This window comes from Notechis scutatus, chromosome 1, assembly GCF_049901735.1.
Source record: "Notechis scutatus isolate UNSWTSFEM ecotype Mainland chromosome 1, rNotScu1.2, whole genome shotgun sequence".
In the NCBI taxonomy this organism is placed as follows: Eukaryota; Metazoa; Chordata; class Lepidosauria; order Squamata; family Elapidae; genus Notechis; species Notechis scutatus.
In genome coordinates this window covers 73,542,719-73,564,534 of record NC_142009.1, presented here as the reverse complement: position 1 = coordinate 73,564,534, position 21,816 = coordinate 73,542,719, and the positions used below count along the sequence as shown (strand labels likewise).

At 38.4% G+C, this 21,816-nt stretch overlaps 1 long non-coding RNA gene across 1 annotated transcript; it reads left to right on the top strand.

The window, feature by feature from the left end:
- The first annotated feature begins 3,889 nt into the window (after positions 1-3,889).
- Positions 3,890-20,475, top strand: LOC148132859 (uncharacterized). The gene is made up of 3 exons (XR_015750038.1): positions 3,890-3,969; positions 9,359-9,410; positions 20,355-20,475. It is a non-coding gene; the product is annotated as an uncharacterized LOC148132859 (long non-coding RNA).
- Positions 20,476-21,816: the final 1,341 nt, after the last annotated feature.

The following is a 21,816-nucleotide window of genomic DNA, read 5'->3' as shown; positions in this document are numbered from 1 at the left end:
GTAGCAATGCAACCTCTGCAAGACACTACTGTACTAGGGAGAAAGATTTTAGGACATTTGTAGACATGCCTGTTTTTTTTCCACCCAGGGAAGACTCCTGCAAAGCGTAAATCAATATACATGAGAGGATGGACAAATTGAAAAGGAAAAAAAGGCTGTGTCTTGAGAAAGGACTTGAACTGGGAGATCCAGATCTGAGTCCTCTGGTTACCTCCATCATCCCCAATTCATCACTGATAGAGCAAATTGAGTTTCTGAGAAAAACAGCTCACCTGCTTGTGGGTGCTCTAAAGAATTAGGAATCAACCACAAGCTTAAGCCTTAAACAAGGACCTCACCCCTTTCCTTCTCCTCTTCAGAATCTTCTCTGTCAAACTCTGTGTGAAGAGTTCCATGCTGACTCTAAAGGCCCAGACTGATTTTTAAGACTTGGCTGAACTCAAATGGACTATGTGTTATGTCCAACAGTTATGGGAAGAGTGATTTTAAAAAGGGGGGAGTACAGAAGGAAACAAAATATGACATCTTACCCCCCCCAATGTCATTCATGTTCTTGAGAACATTTTTTCCTGAAAGGACATGACGCCTATTCTACAGTCAAATGAATTCTTAAGTTAAAGATTTACTCATAAAAATAATTTGGAAGTATTTTGCAAGTACTTTTTACTTGGCAGGGACCATTATGTAAAAGTAAGTTGCTCAATCCCATTAAAGGCCAAGAAATAATTTGGGACTGGAATGTTAACAAGATATTCTGTAAACTCTATCCTTCGGAGCAAGATGGATGCTTGTTAGTAGGAAACCTTGGCTTCCTGTTTCATAAAACGTATGTTTGGGTTAGCATACCCAACATGGTGATTGGGAAGCGTTCTGCTGCCTGGAGAATTTAAGGGATTGCAGTCCAAGCAGATCTAAACAATGACAGGTTAGAGAAAAAATACTACAGGGTGGTCTGTAATCTGTAGCTAGGATGAAGAACATTTTTGCTAACTTGGCAGGCATAACGAAATGCCTCCTTATCTCTAAGCCAGGAAAAGTCTCGCCTCTTTATATATCTCACACAGAGAGAAATGAGCAAAATAATTACTTTGGATGGGAAATTTTAGGCAACTGAAAACAACGATGAGCAACAGATAGATCAGTGATGGCTAACCTTTTCCACGTTGTGCGCTAAAGATGCGTGCGCATGCCTGCACCAATGATACAGTGAGCATGACCCCCACCCCTGCACATGTGCACGAGACCCCCCACACCGTGTGCCTCTGTGCATGCACATAAGACCCTCCCCACACGCACCCCACCCCCTGTGCATGCATGTAAGACCCTCCCCACATGCACCCCACCCCCTGCACATGCACACGCATCTCCCGCCACGCATGCGCAGTGGGGCTCTTCCAGGCAACCTCTTGTGTGCTGGCAGAAATGGTTCTGCGTGTCACTTCCAGAATGCGTGCCATAGATTCGCCATCACGGAGATAGATGAAAGGCGGTGGTGCTGCTGGGATGATTCTGATATAAATCCAACAAGCATCTTTTCCAAGAAGCCCATTTGGATTCAAGCTGCAGTGGAGTTAGAATGGGGACACAGAACTAGAAAATTGTTTTTTTTTTTTTTTTCAGAAAAAGAGTAATTGCATTATTGATGGAAGGACCACAGTGTATCTGTGTGCAGATACAAGTAAATATATAATATACAGATGAAAAGATACAGGCCAGGGAAAGTGACACTGGAGGGGTTGCCCATTCATGGCACTTTATACAGTATCTGAGATTTCAAACAATGAGGCTGTGTTGGTTTATAATATGAAGGGAGAAATTGCTCTAAATCTGCATTCTCCTTTCCTTGTGTCCCCCCACACCGTCCCACAATTCCAGCCTTCCAAGGTGGTACTGATAGCCCTAAATAGCCTCCAAAATATGATATCTTTTTCTGGGTAGAAGAACAATGCTGATCTTACAATCATTTTGGCATACTGTCAAAATGTTTTTTTTAGACATATTGTTAGCCTTTCCTACCATATTTGTATCACTGTGAATGCTGTTTCATGGTTTGGTTTGGTTTTAGATTATATTTTGTAGCTCCTCTTCTTGACATTTTTTTTATGAAGGACCCATGATGAACAGCCTAATATAGTAAACAATAAATCAAACTCACATGCAATGTTTTTATTTAGCATATGCTTATATTTAAGCATAGTACTGAACCTATTTATTGCCATAATAGCCACCCTATAAGGTTGGGTGGTCTGACTGAAAAGAATTCCCAAAGTCACCTACAGAGCTTCCATAGCTAAGGATGGATTACAACTGGGTCATAGGTGAAGGTGGACAACTTATTGGCTGTCCATGCAGATGTAAATGAGAGCTGATGGTTTTGCTGTGGTTTATCTAGGAATGCGAACAGAGACTATTAATGGGAGAACTGTTGGGTATTCAGTATAATAACTGTCTTTATTAGTAAGCGATTATTCTTATTGTGAGTGTTTTGCTATGGACTGACCATATGATAACATCACAAATAAGGGCAGTGTCCACAAGGCCATTTGCACAAAAATGCATCTTTTAAATCCTTTTGGAATCCTTTGCAATCCTTCCTATTTCTCATTTATGAGTGGCTTACTCACCATGTTCAGCCATAAACATCACATAATGTGTATAAGAGAGAGGGAGAAGGCTGGCCCATAGTAGAAAAGGAGCCAGCCAGCCAGCCATTTCATAGTCTGTTGTTCCTACAAAAGTCCACCAAGTAAATAATCCTAACAGTGAATGTTCAAAATGCTGAAATCTATTAAACTAACATCACTTTGGACCCGTATCACTCCTTTTTAATTTTTGGTTAAAAAATTATATATAAAGGGGATATTCATGTAACTTGAAATCATGTTTTTTATACTTGGGTAGCAACAATTCTCTCTTTTTCTTTGTACATGTATTTTCTTCCTTCTAGAGGAGTTTAAGCATGTTTATCTTAGATAAATCTGGATCAAAGCCATTTTTTAAAAAAACACACACAACTGTTTGCTGTGAATTATTGAGGCAAAAGTTAATCAAAATAAAATAAAGCTTGATGTCTTTCCTTACTATTATTTTACTAATTTATATGTCACTAGGGACACAATTTCAGCTCAATTCTAAAAAAAAAATATTATCAGTATGCTAAAAATCTCAGGACATCCACTGCCAGATTTTCAGATTTTACAGTATAATCACTTAAGCACCATGCTACAAAGGTATGCAGTTGTATGATTCATGCAATATTCAAAAATATGGAGCAACTTTTGGGAAGGGCTTTTTTTTTTACAACAGGCAGATGAAACAAATTATCATTTATGTTGACAAGATGATTACCTTTCTTTCATATTTGTGGCTGCAAAGACATTGGCTTGACAAGCAGAGGTATTTTAACGCAAGATAAATCACGTTATTTCATATGCCTTTTTAAAGTACGAAACAATTGTCTTCCAGTTAGCTACCATTTTCAGATGCCAACCAATCTCAATTTAATCAGACAGCCATCATTTCAAGAAATTCCCAGGAAATAAGAGGTCTCTTCCACATGTTTTATTCCATGTAACTCAAACAAATACTTTGGGAAGTTCCTACTAATTCACTGAAACGGTGACCTTGGCAACAGAGAAATGGAAATTTAAGTCAAAGATATTGTATTTCTTCTTCACTGTATAGACAAGCAAAGGCTTAAAAACAACCGCTCAGGAAGAGAGAAACTCATGTTACGCATAAAGGACTTGGCAGGCCTGAACACTGAAATTTCCAGAAGTGTTTGCGTGGCAAGAACTCAGTGCCAATCCACATATTTTAGCTACACTGGCCAGGTGCCCAGAGTACAAAAAAGCTGTGGAGCTGTGCAGTTCACTGGCTTCCCTGATGAGTTTCCATCCTGCAAGGCAACGCTGGCTGCATCTCCTGCTACTTAAATTGTTACAAAATACCAGATGTGCGTAAGAAAGAGTAAGTGAATCCAAACCTTGGGTAGTCAGATAACCTATCATTAAAGTTTTTTGTTTTTTTGTTTTTTTTAAATGCTGTCAGAACTCCAGATTACTGTTTTGTCTTGTTTGCTTACGCCCTCTTGCTGGAACGCCCCCTGGGATGATGGGAACAAGACACAGGAGGAGTAGATGGTTCTGGAGCATTTGACAACTTTGTTTACAATCACACCCCTGCACATCTGAACCATGTGAGAAAGTAAAGGCTAAGCAGATTCCCTCTGCACTCGGCACAGAGTCTGAAAGGCAGTGGAAAAGCTGCAGGAAGGAGTACAGCAAAGCAAAAAGAACTGGGATCGTGTTTCTCTATCCCCATGGAGGGCAGCTGAAGAAAACAACAGAGCTGTTTTGATTCTCTCCCCCTTGGACAGCCAGCAATCCCTTATGTGAAAAGATTGCACAAACAGACCTTGTCTAATGGTAATCTAATCCTCCCAGTTTGCTAAAAGCCTGGATGTGACACTGCTTGTGCACACTTCCATGGATTTTATGTGCCGGGTGGCACACGTAGCCTTCTCCAGCCGATCTCAATTTTAAAAATATTTTTTACGGATACTATCTATACAAGGACTCTGTGACTCAAATGAAGTTTTACTGCATTGGCAGAACACTAGCTAGGTGGCTACCGTGTCAGTGAAATGGATGCTCCAAGAACCAACATTGGCAGGCTGGTCAAGACAAGCGGAGCTGTGGGCAAGCACGTATGCTATTAAATTATATCCCAGGTAATCCTCAACTTACAACTATTTGTTATGACCGTTCAGAGTTACAAAGGCACTGAAAAGGTGACTTGTGTCCGGTCCTCTCACTTTCAGCCATTGCAGAATCCCTATAGTCACGTGATCAAAAGTTGGGCTCTTGGCAACTGGCATCCCGGGGTCATGTCATCACTGTTTGTGACCTTCCAAGGGGCTTCCAACAAGCAAAGTCAATGTGGAAAGCAAGATTCTCTTAATTACCACATGATTCACTGAATGACTATGATTTTTAAAAGTTATGAAATCAGACTTAATGACTGATGGAAATTCTGGCCCCAACTGTGGCCAAAGATCAAGGACTACCTGCACACTGATGCTGTGAATTCTGCGGTAGCCAGTTACGATTTTAGCACCACCACACTTTCCAAACCATTATAGGATCATGAACATGTTTTCCCCTAGGAGTACATGAAGTAGGATGTGATGACCCAAAGCGTGACACAAAAATAACCAAGTCGCAAAATTTGAAATAAAAAAACCCAACACACCATGCTGAAGGAATTACTATGGCAGGCAAGGATAATTAATTGCCAAAACACCGATAAGCTCCGACAAGAATAAAGCATGCTTTGCTTCCAGCAACTTTGCCATGCGCAGTTTGTCCTTTTAACCAGTCCTCCCAGCTGCAGCCCATGAAGGGGATCAGGGCCCCTTCCTCCCCCATAGACCACGCCACTCACATTTCTCCCTTATCCGCTCTTCCCTGCATGCCCTAGGATGAAGAGGGGATGGGCCTGGGTCTTCCTCTGAATGCCCATCTGGCCTGTGCCCTTCCCCAGTTTCCTCCACAACCACCAGAGCCACACTCCCACTCCCTGTCAGCTGTTCCATCCCTCCCTCGGAGTCAGATTCCAACTGGAGCATGACATAGGAGTACAATAATGGCATATGGGCATTTGTATGTCCATGTTTTCCTCATTCCTCTTTTCAATTAATCATAGGCACCAAGAAATAGGAAAAAACCCACTGCAGGTCAGTTTGAAACTGTGAGCTCCAAGGACATTTGTTTCTGCATTGAAACTGCCCTCTTGTTTGTAGACACTATCTGACCCAATGTTTCTTTTAAGTGGTTGCCGGAGGCAAATTGAAATGCTTTGCTAAAGATGAAACTACTTTGAAACAGCTCTGTCCTTAGTAGCTTATTTGAATAATATTAGTTTATTTGGAGATCTCTCAGTTCCATGCCTGTTTCTACATTCCGTATGTGATTGAGCTATAGCAATGGGACAACCAGTTTCACCATCTGCCTTTATGCCCACAGGATATATGGGCATCTTTGCCACTATGGCTCAGAGTGGTGGCCGTACCAATGTCTCTAAAGATATTACCTGGTTTGGTTTGGTTTGGTTTGTGTAGATATTGCTATCTCAGTGCTGAACATGCACCATTCTATTAACATAGGTTTCTGTTGTCCTGATGTGAGATACAAAACTGTAATTTTTATTATTTTAGAAATATTCTTTATCATTTTAATGTTTTAATCTGCCCAGAGTTACTTCAAAATGAGACGGGCAGCAAATAAATTTAATAAAATAAAATTCATATAACTTCAGACTTGGAACTTTCATAAAAGCAAGCAGCAGGGTATTGGGTCACCAAACTTTAATATCTAACACATGTAACATATAGTAAGTCTCAAATTCTGCTTGTGACACACTATGCTTGATATTTGCTGGACAATACAGAAAAATAGAATTGCAATTATTTTATCTTTTTGGTCAAATATTATCCTCTACTTTTATAGGAATGCCATAAAAACCTCAACAGCTGTGTGTGTTTTCTTACAAGATTCACATATAGATTTAAAATGTATTTTGGGGGGGGGGAGGCGGGACAGCCATTTTCTTTCAGTGAAAAAGTTTACGGTTAAGGCTTGGCATTGTGAATGGAATAAGGAAAAGATCACCCTGTTTATCTAAGTTGTTTTTATTACAGTTATTATCCCAGTGGAAAGACTGGCAAAATTGCACAGCTTTGAAACTTGTCAAAGAATCTGAGCTGGGAAAATGCTTTTAATTTTCTCCACCATAGTAAAAGAATCGGCAAGAAAAGAGATGGCTAAATTATATTGAGAAGTAAAGAAGAAGCATAAATATTTATGCCCCAAATAAATTTTAGAAAGTCAGAAGACAGATCTAGGGAACATATCAAACCCAGCTGCAGCACTGTCCCACAACAAAGGCAGGCTGTGACGATGTGAGCTCATCACAGCAAGTAACCCAGTTTTGATCGAGTTGAGTCACTACAGCCCAGAGGCAGTTAAGTCAACTTCTTGACTTGTTCTTTCAGTTGCATAATGTGCCAGTCAAGCATTTAGGAATGCAATAAATGTTTGCTCACAGGGACACAGGTAAGCCACGGCAGTCTCTCAGACAAGCAGCCGAGGGTGGAAGCTGGCTACTTGCTTAACTGATTCCCACGCAGAGGTTCTCACATGAATTAGACCAAGTCAGTTTCTGGGAAGGCCAACTCCTCCTCCCACTTCATGTCCCCAAATGCTACACCAACTGTATAATTGGTGAGGCCTCCATCCATGTCTAGGGTCTGTGACATCATGGAAAACATGTATTGATTCTGCTAGAAAACTTACAAATGATCTGCTGGTTTGGGAGGATAAGTTTTTCCAGGGGAGGGATGATATTCTCTTGCAGAATTTTCTGCATGCTATTCAAAAGAAAAACAACAACAGAAAATGGAAAACTGCAGCTGCTTTTGTCAATAACTTCCTACATTTCATCAGACATATTTGTTGGTAGATTTATACACTCCGAATTCCAATTCTAGCATGAAACTAGTTATTTCCTTCTTTAAAGGATCTTGTCGTTTTTATCCTAAGAGCCAATCTGCTGCAGCAAAAAAAATAAAATTCTTCTTCTCTTTTGCAAAAATAGCTTCCTCATCCCTGAACCATTAGAGCTACAACATGGTGCAGAACAGACTGTGGGAACCTGGTATAATTCAGCCTGGGAGGTTCTCCCAGTTACAAACTCCAAATAAATGTTTTTCAAAATGTTTAACTTTAAAATGTGTGGACATGTCTTGCTGATGTCCAAACAACTTGAAGTTGCCATGTTGAGAAACACAATTCTGTTCTTTTCTCGGGCTTTGCCTGTTTGCAAGATGTGTAGAATTTGGATGCAATGTCAGAATGAGTATCATATTGCATGTACTGACACTAATCAATTTACACTATTATAACCTTTAAGAGGTACATTTTGATCTTGTCTTACTGACTGACCCAGGAACAAGATGGAAATGTTGAAAATGTGCTCTGTAATGATTGGATTCATACATTGCAGTAAGCTATTGTTGGCTAAAGAAGCTATCCTGGCCTGATTACATAAAACAATAAACTAGCTTTCAAGCTACAATAGTTTTATACAGTGCAATAGACAAAACCCAAAACAAACTACATTAGCCATAGTGCTTTATGTGAACCCCAAATTTTTCTTTTATAAAGATTTTGCAATGGAGAATATCATTTACAACATGATCTTAGCAAAGAGAATTGAAGGGTTTACTTCCAAGCAATGATGTATTAGATTATTATGAAACTAGATATGCAAATAAAAAATTATGTAAACTTGCTGCAGTATAGGCAATAGACACTTACTGAGAACATACACCCTGAATTTATCTTAACACCTTTCACAGGAGATGATCTGACAATTATTTGAAGTGACTCATGCTTCCCAAAACATACTTTCCCTAACTTTTAAACAACCCTTGATAGTCTCTGAACATTATCCAAAGAAAACTCTTCGTAAAATACCTTGCATATTATTGAAAGAACCTACCTATATAAAAAAAAAAAGTCCTTCACCAATCTGGAATTTTCTAAGCAAGCTAGCTTCCAGAAATGGTGGCTTAAAATTCTGGAGCCTGAAGGCCCATTCTGCCCGCCAAGAAGGCCTTGCTTAAAAACTATTTCTATAACAGTTATAAAATTATTAAATGCAGAGCCTTAACAAAGTGGCCCCCAACGTTGTTGTTCCACCAACATTCAAAAGATTTCCTTCTATTGGCTTAAATGAAAAAGACTGTATGTTGTCTTTTAATTATGCATGCAACATCATCTGATAGTGTTCCTGGCTGAAATCAAAGCTCATTAGAACACATAAATGATTACATAAACAGCAGCTCACACAATATAACAGCTTATACCCCTATAATATACCCCTTTGTTGCTTAGTTGATTAAATTCTGATAAACACATTTTCCAGCAAAGGCCCTAAAACACAAAAAGATATCAAAGGAAACAGTTCCAATCTAAACCACCATTCTGATCGGTGCTTTCCATTTGCAGGGGCAAAGCTGAATTGTCTGTCTGTCTGCCTGCCTGTGGTGCATAGATCCTGTGGGGAAATTCTAATACAGTTTTATGTCCCTTCACTAGCTCTACACTGGAGGCATTATTAATTCAGTCCCTACAAATTATTTGACTGACTCGCTAGACTCACATGGTCATTCTGTATATTTGAAGATCTGCACTGATATTTTCTCTCCAGTTTGTGCAATATCACATTAAATAAATATTAGATAATGTGGACATGCTACACAATTACTTCAGCTCTTATTTTCTTCTCTTTTCAGGAACCATTGAACTGCTTAATAAAAGCTGTGGAATCTAGCAGCAGGTCTGCAGGTAGCTTGATAAGCAAGTTTCCAACCTGTTTACACTGGTACTCTGGTTGGTAAAATAATTTTACTGAACTTTATCTATAAACTAGAACATTACATGTTTGTATTTTATTTTTATTCAGCCAATATTCAAAGCAGCTATTAAAGAATAATGCCATAATAATTAAAACATGGTATTGTCATTAAAACAAGTGCAGCAAGCTTTTCAACTTAAATATCTGGGACTACACCAGTAATGGTTAATTGTTAGAACAGGACAAAGTGTAAGGTCATCGTAAGTTCTGGAAACTTTTTGGGTGAGGTTGGGACACTATCTTTCAACCCAATCTATTTCACTGGGTGGCTACTGTGGGGAGAAAAGGAAAGTAAGTCCCCTGGATAGAACCCCTTGAACTTTTGTATTAACAAGACAATCCAGGTTGGATTCAGGCGATGCCTTAGAATTCTGTTTATTTTACTGTGTCTTGTAGAACCTAGTTTCACTGTGGACTATAGAATGGTAGAATATCATACAATGGGGAATCATAAAATTAACCCTTCAGGGAGGGAGGTTGGTTGGATTTGTTGTTGTTATTTGATTTTGGTAGTGCTTTATGAAATGCAGAGCTTTCCAAAAAAACATTTAACAGGAAATTGACCCGGGGAAGAATTAATTATGTTTCTCTCCTTCTCTCAAGTGGGGTAAATGAACATTGTACTATTCCCATAGTAAATAAAGAAGAAAATATTGAGCCTTTAAATGTCATGAATAGTCCTAATATTTATATTTAAAAGCGGCTCAACATAGCAAGGACCTCTGTTAGAATGCTGGATGGGGATTGGGAAGCAGACTCAGGTTCTGACATGGATGACTGACAGATTTCAAGCCAGTTACTGTCTGCCCATGTAACCTACCTCATCTAAACATTATGAGGAAAAAGTCTTCGTTTTAAAGTAGAATAATTGCCTACAGGCAGAAAGATAGAGCAAAAATAGCCAAACAAAAAAGTAACTTATGATTAATGATTGTAACTATGATTTATGATATATGACCTATGATTTGTTTTGTGTATGTACACTGAGATCTTATGCAATGGAGACAAATTCCTTGTGTGTCCAATCACACTTGGCCAATAAGGAATTTTATTTTATTCTATTAAAAATGTTGTGTACTGCTCAGATTCACTTGCTTGGGAGCTGGGTGGCTATATAAATTAGATAAAAATAAAAAAATAAAATAAAATACACCCTCTAATATATACATACTTTTTTTTTTGGAAAATTTTATTTGGGTTTTCACAAAAACAAAATACAAATAAAACATTTTTTTTGAAAATAGCACGGTCCCAGGTTATCACTTCTTCATACAGACACAAAACTCAATTTCATGCTCATTTTTATATTCTATTCCATATATTACCATTTTATATTTTCTACATAGTTTTTCCCCTCTTTTAATTTTCTCAACTTTGTTTTAATTATCTCAATTCAAATCATTATATTTATACTTTTGTCTGTCCTGTTACAATTTCACATTATCTTTTCTTATTAATTTTCTTATATTCTTATTTTTCCCTGTAGTTACCAATTAGAGTATGACACCTTTATATCCTTTAATTTTATCCATTAAAGCTCTTATTTAAGCTTCAATGTATAGCTTTAAGATTATAGCATTCAATATAATACATAACTTCCAATCGAATTCTGCTTGTCTATTCTTAAAATAGACACTATATTCTTAAAAAGAAAAAAATATATATATATATATGTGTGTGTGTGTGTGTGTGTGTGTAAATAAAACACATTCCATTCCAATTCAATTCTATCATTAATATGCATTAAAATCTTAACATGTTTAACATTTCTTTTCAATTAAATATCATACTTCCTTGGGAACACTTATAAACTTTCCATAGTTAATTCTTTTTCCCCATATTTCTCACTTATATTTTTATAAATCATTACTAATAATTAAAAATGTTCCCTTTTAATTCTCTCAATCATTTTAATTCATTTATTTATTAACAGACATCCCACTGCATCACAATAAATATTTTATCCATCATCATATTTTCTAAAGTTATTTCTATTTGTAATATAACAAAGCTATCTTATGTACCTTTGCAGAATCCCTTTTACAATTAAATTTTCACCCATTATCTCTAAACAAACTTATGGTTACAATCCTTATATCTTTTCCCTGTTTCTCCATTTCTTGTTTCTGTCTTTTACAACTTCTTTTCCTTGCCTTCTTCCCCCTCTTCTTCTCCCTCCCCTTTTTAGCCCCTCATCTCTCTACTTCTAACTCTCTCATCTGTAATCCCCTCTTCTGTTGCTTTCTAATATTATACTTATCTTTCAAATTGTTCTTCTTCTTTTTGGTTGTTTTTTCTAGTCTTAAACCTTTCACTCTCTTTCCCCCCTTTTCTTTTTCCCCCCACTTAAAATTATTTGATCATTAAAGATGGCTTCTTCTTTGTCCCAATCTTCTTGTTCTGGAAGCATTTCTTGTTGCTTCTCATAGTTCCAGATCTCCATTTCTAAGAATTGAAACATGAAGCCAAAAGAACTTCTCCCTTCTTGTGCGTCTTCTTTCCATTTTTAAAGTTCCGTTTTCAGTTCTTCTAAGAGTGATACCATTTTAAAAACTTTTAAACAACCACCCAGTTAATTTTAGTCATCTAGATGCAAAAACCAAAAATCACCAAGTAATCCAAATAATCCAAGGCTGTTTCTACTTGCTTCTTTTTTCCACTTTCTCTTCCTGGGGTTCTATTATTTTGTTACCAAGTTTCCATTAAAATGTATCTTTGAGGAATCTTGTTAAAATTTCACTGTAAGTTCCTTTTAATTACAGTTCCATTCCTTAATTCCAGGCAGTCTCCTCCATTTTTCCTTCTATTCTTTTTTTTTTCTCCTTTCCAGCTTTTAAAAACTTTTAAATGTCCAGAAATCTTTATTATCCCCTTGACTTTTATTTTCAGCTTAGATGCCTATTAATGTCAAAGTGGATTTTTTTCAGTTTCTTGCTTAAATCTCTTAGCTGTCAGTATAAGGAAGGGAAGAAAAAAAATCTAATCCTTTCCCTTCTCTCTCTCCTTCACAGCTTCAAAATCTTCTTTGGGAACAATGTTGTTAAGTTTAAATTCCAGGGTACCTTATTTGTTGTTTTTGCTGTTTGACCCGGTCAACCAAAACTTTCTCTTCTTATCTTCCTCCTGCACATTCTTTTCCAGTCGAGTTCTTCTTTGTGGTGGCCATTTCTGACCACCGCTACAACCGCCTTCGGGAAAGGGAGTAATGGCCAGCTGGGGAGGAGAGATGTGGCTCTCCTCAACCCTGCAGGCAGTCTCCCCCCTCTTCACCACCTCTACGGGGTAGCTTAGCCCCGAAACCAGCCGGCTCGGGGCGCTCCAGTGGCAACCACGGATCGAAGCCTCGGAAAGACGAGGTTTCGGTCTGTCACCGAAGAAGCTCAAACCAGAAGCTGGTATATACATACTTTTTCTTATCTACTTTTGAGTGAAGGAATGCCAACTCTAGACTTCTATTATATTCTCAGAACATCTCTCTCCACATAGAGAACCCATGACACAAGGCTTCTCATGACCACTCAGTTCTGACTGCTGACAGAAATGCAATCTTTTTTTAATTGGATATGCCTTATTGACACAAAAATGTGGAAAAGTCATGCTATGGTTATTGGTCCTTTGTCACTTCATCATGGTTTGTACCTGGAGAATGACCTATTCCTTGAAAGCTCTCCTTGGTAATGGTTCTGAATATTCATCAAAGATTTCTCCTTGCAATTGAGAATGAGGCTTCTGATTATTCAAGGCTGATAGCCTAGTTATAGTACAAACTGTGCCACTAAAGACCTCTGCAAGTACAGCTACATTATTTATTCACCTACAGCCAAAATTGCTCTATAGTTAGCATATGATGTCAGTAGATTGTTTGGATTCCTGGAAAATAGGCCTCTCACATGATACATGAAATCATTGATAAGTTCTTCTCTTCCGTGAATGAAAAACCAGAAATGGGCAAGGTTCAAGAGAGTCTAGGAAGTGGAAAGGATTGCTCAGGATCTCAGAATAAAATCAAGCATTTGGCATGTTCAGGATACTGCTTCACGCCCCTCCACACACACTCAAATCTTGGTGTGCTACTTTGACCCAAATGGTTCAAACAAACAAAAAACACTGCATACAAGCATTCCAGAGATTTCAAACATGAAGATTTGTTTTTTGCTTGATCTTTTTTAAAAAACAACAACAGCTGAGTGAATTTAAAGTTAATCTGTAGTCTTTTTTTTAGCAGCATTCTTGCAACAATTAGGACCTGCAAGAAAATGATTCTACAACACCTATATGTATGTATGTCTTGACTTTTTAACCATTTGCAATCTCAAAATTCAGGATTTAAAGAGCATTATTCTGAACTGACCTTCAGAGGAACTTTTATAAAATACAAACATCTGTGAAAGTAACATACTTCCCACCTGCGTCTCTCCATGTATGTTGCATTCTAAATCCAAAAGATTCACATCCAGGATGGGCCAGTAAGAGCCCACATGCACTTTGAGAGTTGTAATCCAATGATCATACAACTCCCTCCCTCCCTTTCTCTCTCCCTCCCTCCCCTTCCCTCTCTCCTCTCTCTCTCTACACACACACACACACACACACACACTGGGATTGTCTGGTGGTCTCCCATCTGAACGCTAGCAGGCTTTATCCTACTTAGCTTTGGAGCCCATACATATTCAGCTACGTGTGCTGCCGTTTCCCAAGTTTATGGCTGAGTGCAATGCAAAGAATTCATAACAAACCAGCACTCTTGTTCTTGAGCCAAAACCTAATATATATTGGTAATTCTCCTCAAGGAAAATATCCAGTTATTAAAAAATGAGACTTACCAGTTTCATCTTTTAAAATTTTCCTCAGAGCAAGCAGTCCAGGAAGAAAGGAAGCTGTACCAAAATGTTTTATATGCTGGTTGGTCATGACTAATTGTGATGGATTTATATAGAACACAACCTTGATTTGACAAGCAACGCTGCACCACTTTGTTCCAATATTTTGGAACAACAATGTTCTGTTTCATCATTTTTAGATGTTACCTGTACAGGTGAATTTAAACATTTGAATACACAACATTCCATTATCAGAATGTGTTTTTATGCTTAGTGAGAATGAAGCAAACAAGATAAGATGCATTTAAACCCTAGGAGGAAAGAGGATATAAAAAGATAAGGTGAAATGCAATCAGTAAGTTGAATAGACTTCTTTAGTAACAATGATAAATGAGGGAAAGCTACAGAAACCTGCAGAACCAGAAGTAACTATTTAGTTGTTGATTTCTAGAATCTCCTGCACTGAAAAGTTATTTCTCTATCTCCTTTACTTTATATTTCCTTTTCAGATGGATTAAAAATGATAGGCTAATTCAATCACCTCTCTTTAGGTCACAAAAGGATATATATCTCAGCACATCTATGGGAAAGAACTGGCACCTGATCTTCTCTTCTTTCAAAGCACCACTCCATCTGCCAACTGCCTTCTCTTAAGATTTTGAGAGGCATTGCCTCAAGAGTTCACTTCGAGAGAATTTCAAAGTTGAAAGCATTGAGAAATGATATAGATAATTGCAGATTGAAAGCAATATACTTAATGAGGGATTTTCTACTCCATGTGGCCACATGAAGACAGAACCTGCTATTTCTAATTCTAAAGCCAGCATAGACTTTATCACATAGGAGAACCTTCACTCAACATTCAAGTTTGAAAGGCATGAAGTCTTTAGGCAGTTAAACAAAATTCAGGATTCATGGGGTTTCTTCTGATGACCCAGAGGGACAGACAAATGAATCTGCTGAAGAACACAAAAACAAAAGCATCCATGAAAGCTAATTCTTCTTGTTGTATCTACCTCTCCAGGTCATATTTATTTCCACCACCGCATACGTTTCCACAGTGAGCTCAGTATGTCCCTGCATGTGCAACTATCTGCCCCTAACTAAGGACAAAATAAGTGGTGTTACAATATCTCTCGTCCAGTGGGATAACTCAATTAGATCATGTTTTCTCTGGACCTATCAACCTCATATTGAGGTGATTTCAAATGACTCTTTCCATTAATGCCCAGGTCATCCTTTGCAAGGCTTTTAGTTGTATCTGACATAGTTCCATACTAGCAGAAGCCAGTCTAATATTTACTGCTTTTCATTGTCATAAAAAAGCTTTTGGCTGATCTGCATTGTGGTTGGGCAAAAATTCTGTTCATCTGGAAGAACTTTGCTTGGCTTCAGTATCATAAGAACTTGTGAATGCCTCAATGTCTAAGGTACTTTGTTTGCTTATGAAAGCTAATGATGATGCTGAACTAGAATAATTGCTTCTTAAAATCAGTTTTACATGCATTCATTTTCTTTTTGCCTTGGGTGTATCTTCAAGGTATTACAAGGTGTTTTAACAAAGAGTGTCTATCTACATAAAAAGGATTCCCCTTATAAGAACAGAGGAACATAGTGTCTTTTATTAAAAGAAATTGTTCACTGAAATTGATGCATGGCACGCTTAACCATGATAATCCACTTTCTTGAGTCTGCGAAATGCACTTAACATAAAGTAACCCAATGCACTGGCTTTGCATATAAGAGATTCAAATGTCATTGCATTGTAAATGATTCAGTGACTGCGTAAATCCAGCCACTGAGAAAGTACAACATTCCCATCGCAGAGGTTTCCCAGAATAGGATGAGCAAGATGGCCCTTATCCAGCCCTTTGAGAGCTAAACAAGAGGGGGGGGGGGGGAAATCTCATGAGACATGCACCAGTGGCATTTCTTCCACCAGAGACCTTGAATAGCATTTCCCAATTAATATCAACTACTAGAGGGGCTGGACTAGAACTTTCCTAGTCTCTAGCCAACATAATCATTGAGTAGTAGTAGGACAGTTGAAGCTTGGACAAGCTCTGTACATGATCCATAAAATAATTTGCCTGAGAACTGCACTCAAAACCATGAATCATTCCCTTTTCCTTATTTTTCAGAGGTCATGTAAGCTAGCATTTAAGTTATCAGATCATTGTAATTCTCTGGGTCACATTTTCCTCCTCCACCCTCCTTTCAAGGAAGATCCCAATCTTTTCCTCTCCACCCTGGAAAGGAGTCCCAAACATGGTGGCCTGCTCCAAGCAGCCCCAGGATCAAGCCATCTATATGATAGCATCTATGAAATGGGATGCTTGCCTGGAAATAAAAAAAAGTTACTTCTTGCATAACCAACTTTCAAAAGGATACCATGTGGAATTAAATTGCTTTAAAGTCATCTTGTGCAATTATTTCAGGACAGACAGCTTTAACAATCGTTTTAAATGATTTTGTGGCATAACATTCTACCCATAAAAATCTCAAGAAGGATCAGGAAGAATACGGAAATGCGTGTTTTCCCACTCCCCATCCCCAGACTGAAGGCACTATACAGGGCGGACAGGGTCAGACCAACTGGGAATGGAACAAATTACAGCAGAAAATAAGAGGAGAATACACCATCAGAGTTGTCACAAGAATCCACATGAATCCTTTTCTTCTACTATCTTAAATATAATAGAGCCAGTTGCTATAGAAACTAGTGTAAAAGCTCCCTCACAGCAAAGCAGGGAGGCAAGGTCGAGAAATGAAAGGGACTATAGTATTTTAAAGCCATTTATAAGGGATACTAAAGAATGAGATTAACTAAATTCATCATTTGTACCCAGGCTCCATCACATTGTGATTTATATCACAGGGAGTGAAATGAAGAGGTGCAAGACATACTGGTGAATTATAAGTCTGCAGTAAAGTAAATTTAACACAAGGTTAGACATTTTCAGCAATCAACTATGTTTACTACAACCCGGCTATTAAATACTTGTTTTTCAGAGCTGTGCACTGTCACCAACCATAATATGGTCAGAAAATAATAATAATTTATTTCCCACTACTCTGAAAAAAATGATTGCTTTCTACATCTTTAGAAGTTAGTAGAGATTTAACTTCAGTCTTCAATATACACTCATATCTTCAGAAGATATATATATCTCCCTTAGGCACTGAAGGTGGCTGGGTGACTTTGGGCCAATCACTCAGTCTCAGCCCTGAACTGGGTAGTTGAAAAACCTGTATTTGCCAACTAGCATAGGACTATGGTAACATTGTAGATTACAGTCTGTAACTTTCATTTAATAGGCCTTTATCCTCCAGTGGATTGAGTAAGGATCGTGAAAATGATGATATGTTATAGATGAGATGTTCTTTGATGTTCTACAGCAGGAGTGGGGAATCATGGCCCATGCTGGCTTAGGAATTCTGGAACATGAAGTCCACAAGTCACAAAAGGGCCATGATTCCCCACCCCTGTTCCACAGTGAAAGTTATTAGGCTCTCATGTGTGATGGGTGAGGCCAGAGTTATCCTTTGGGTTACATCTGCTGTCCTAACTCATCAGCCGTGATTTCTGCACATAAGCTTAAGGATAATCTACTTACCAACAGAAGTGTTGGACATGGCTGTAAGCAAAGCCATCCCACAAGGCAACAAGGCAACGTATCATTATAAATATATTAAGCAATCTATCAGAATACAGTATATTTCATTGTCAGTCAATGAGCTAGAAACTGAAAATAGAGAAAAGTTAAATTAATTTCCAGCTGAAGCTATACATATAGCTTTCATTACTACTCTATCATATTAAGATGATTAATCCAGGAAGATGGAACTTTTCAGTTTAACACATGCAGAAGGATGAGATAGGTTTTTAATACCATCTTTAGTACAAAAAATCAACATGCTTACAAATGTGTTTGGATTGACACTTTGCTCTCCCAATACATGTGAAATATGATAAGTAAGAATCCGCATTGTCTTAGCCCACAAAGGGAGGGGGAAGAAAGAGCAGAAAAAAGTAGTTTCTAGCAGGAATAAGACAGATACTAATCTAGCCTTTTTTGGCATGCACTGCACTGCTGGCACATTGAGCCTGCTGTGCTACACTTGAGACCAAAATTGCTATTCAAGTCACAGTGCCAGCGATAAAAGTTAGAAGGATAAAGCCCAAAGGAAAATGTATCTTCTGACAGGGAAAGTCTGCTCACCCCACCAGAATAATGATTAGCGCTTGTCATGCTCAGCCAGAGCAACTATAGTTGTTGTCACTTCTGCTGAAGCCTTTGAAAAGCAAAGGGTGGAGCCCCCAATTTGCAGTCTCCAAAGCATCTGAAATCATAAGCATCTTTAATATGATGGTCAAAAGCTTGCAATCATTTTGAACTTCTCCCTTCTTAAACAAACGGACAAACAACTACAACCATATTGGCAAAATGTATTTGTTGCATGCAAGACTGCAAATATGTCAGTCAAATTCTCTGTTGTGTATCTATAAAGCGGTTCACCTACTGAATGGCTGAACCAAAGAGTTAGGATACTATGCTACATTTCATTCAACAATTCACTGGCTACTGATAGCCATTGTACAACATAGTCCAATCTGTCTTAATATGCACAGCACAAGATCTGTAAAAGAAAATATGATTATGGAATGATATTGTCATGCCCCTGTTGGAGTCTGAATCTGAGGAGGAAGACGAACAGGTGACAGGGAGCAGGAGTGTGGTTCCATTGGCTGTGGAGGAAACTGGGGAAGGGCAAAGTCTGGCTGGGCAGAGCAGAGGAGAAATAGAACAAGGGAGAGGGAGTTCAGAGGAAGATCCAAGCCCACCCCCTCTTCATCCTAGGGCACACAGGGAGGAATGGAGAAGAGAGCAATGTGGGTTGCATGGCTTAACAGGGGAGGAAAGGGCCCTGATTCTCTTCATTAGGCACACCTGGAAAGAGAGTTTAAAGAAGATGCAAGCTGAGAGCAGCGGCTGCTGGGAACAAACATGAGTTTATCTTGTGTTGACTGTGGTTATCTACATTCCTGGAATCCTCCCAACTGGATTGATTTACTGCTGCTCCTTCACATCTGGAATTCCTTCTCTTGCCCTGCTGGATTAATTACCTCATTTTGATTGGATTTACAGTTACAGTTTTTGTTGACCACATTTTAGACTTGAATCTCTGCACCCACATGCTGTACCTAGGAGAGTTTTTCTCCAGACCAGAAGGTAACCAGGACATTGGGGGCAAAGTTGGAGCTAATAAAGGGACTCCTACATTATTTGACTGTATTGTCTTTGTGCCATGCCCCAGGTCATCATAGATATGGACTTTTTGATGAGCATACAAAGGTCTAAAAGTCACGAAAAAACTAGAGATTTCTGTTATACTCCATTATTTTAAAACTGTCTCAAGATTTGCATGTCAACCATTTCCCCCCAACTGCAAAAGATTATTCATATGCAGTATTCATTCAAAGCACATGGAAATCAGCCTTCCCCAAACAGATAGCCTCTAAATATATTGGTGGCGGCAACAATTCCGAATCAGGATGTTGAATGACTTTGGAAAGTCTGAGAGTTGTAATCCAACAAATCTAGTAGATGTTAGGTTGGACTGGTGCAAAACACAGGTGTGCATGTCAAATATCTTTCCCTGAATAAAGTTGAAATTTGGCTAATACATTTTCCTGCTTTTTCCCCGTCACATTTTTCTATTTTCAAAGCATTAAAGAATCATAGAGCTGAAGCTATGTTGGCCACCAAATCCATCTCTTCCCAAGGTCAGAAATTTAAATGACAGCCTGACAGATGGCTGTCCTGCTGCTGCTTAAAATCAGTCTCCTGCCTTTCTTTCCTTTTTTTGTGGTCTATTATTTATACAAATGTTATCCTGCCTTTCTGCCTGAAGGGGACTCAAGGCCATGAGTATAAAAATAAAAAAGGAGATTGTGTTTTTTTTTAATGCTAAACAGTTGTAACAATTATTAACCTGTTACAAACTACAAAGACCGATCCAAAGAAGTCTTGATTCCTTTCTTAAAAACAGAAATATTGCTTTCTATGGAATTGTGCTGAGGCTCCAAACAACATTGGAGAACCAAGCTTGGAAGATAAAGGCACTGAATTGGGGCCTCTTCTGTTGATCTTATGGATCTGGATGTGCATATCGATAGGTATGTTCCAATCTATTTAGGAAATTAAAATGTAAAAAAATACAACTAAATTCAACACAGAATACTTAAAACAATATGCTTTTGCTTTCCCTAAATAATGCATTTAGATATTCTTCAAGGAAGCCTCGTGTAGAATGAATTGCAGCAGTTAAACTGGGAAGTAATCATGGCACAGATACCTGCTGCCAGGTCAAGAAACATAACAGAAATATATTATAGAAATATAAATGGGCAAATGCATTTCTAATCACACGGGAATGCAGAGATTTCCTTAGCACCACCAAACTATGAATTGAATTTACTCAGGAAGCGGAAAACCCTTCCAGGACAAACTGAACCAAACCCCAGAACCTGATTTCCCATTGATCTACAAACCTATACCTTGCTTGTCCTTGGATCACTGGTGTTAGTCTTGATGCCAATGTGACTGCCTCTGAAGGCCATCTGCTGGGAGACGACTGGACTTTATTGTACCGTTGTTTGGCCACTATAAGAAAAGACCAGTAAGCTAGATGGGCCAGAGTTCCAATCCAGCAGGGACAATGCTTATGTTTTTATGTGCCCATTCAGCCCTGACCAAACTTAGGTACATAAGAGAATTATCTGCTTCCTTGGACATAGAGCAGAGCTTAATACAGAGTCACTGGCATTATGCTTGTTCAATAAATTCTGTGTCCAACTAACAGGAACATAATCTAAGGTCCATTTTGATACTAAACCTCATGGAAGACTTTATCAAATGTTTGGCTGGAGTCAAGGTATACTATGTTGACCGCATTCCTTTAGTCAACTAAAAGGTCACTCTTTCAAACAAGGAGATCAGGTTAGTGTGCATGGTTTAGAATCAAGAACCAAGTAATGTGGGTTTTTTTTAATGATTACAGACTGACCAGTTAACACTGTTTCAGAATTTTGCCTGTACTGATATGTTGAGTTACCCAGTACATACCTACCTACCTATTTGTTTGTTTGTTTATATTCCACCTTTATTATCTTTATAAATAACTCAAGGGAAAACCTGGATTAGTGTCTGAAGGCTCTTGGGTATAGACAGAAAAAGTAATCTTGCTGAACCCAAGCAAAAAGAAGTTGATGTTTGCTAAGAAAAGTTCTTTAGTTCCGGTTATATCTCTGGACTGGATGACATTCCCCCTAAATGGGGTCTGCAATTTGGGGTTTCTCCTGAATTCACAATTACTTTCAGATAGGCAAGTGGATGTCATGCCAGGGGTACTTTGCCCAATTTTGTAGTGCCCTATTTGCTGGAAAATTAGAGTCGTCATGTATTTAGTTGTCAAATTTAGTCACTGATGTCTCACTAAGTGACTCTGGGTG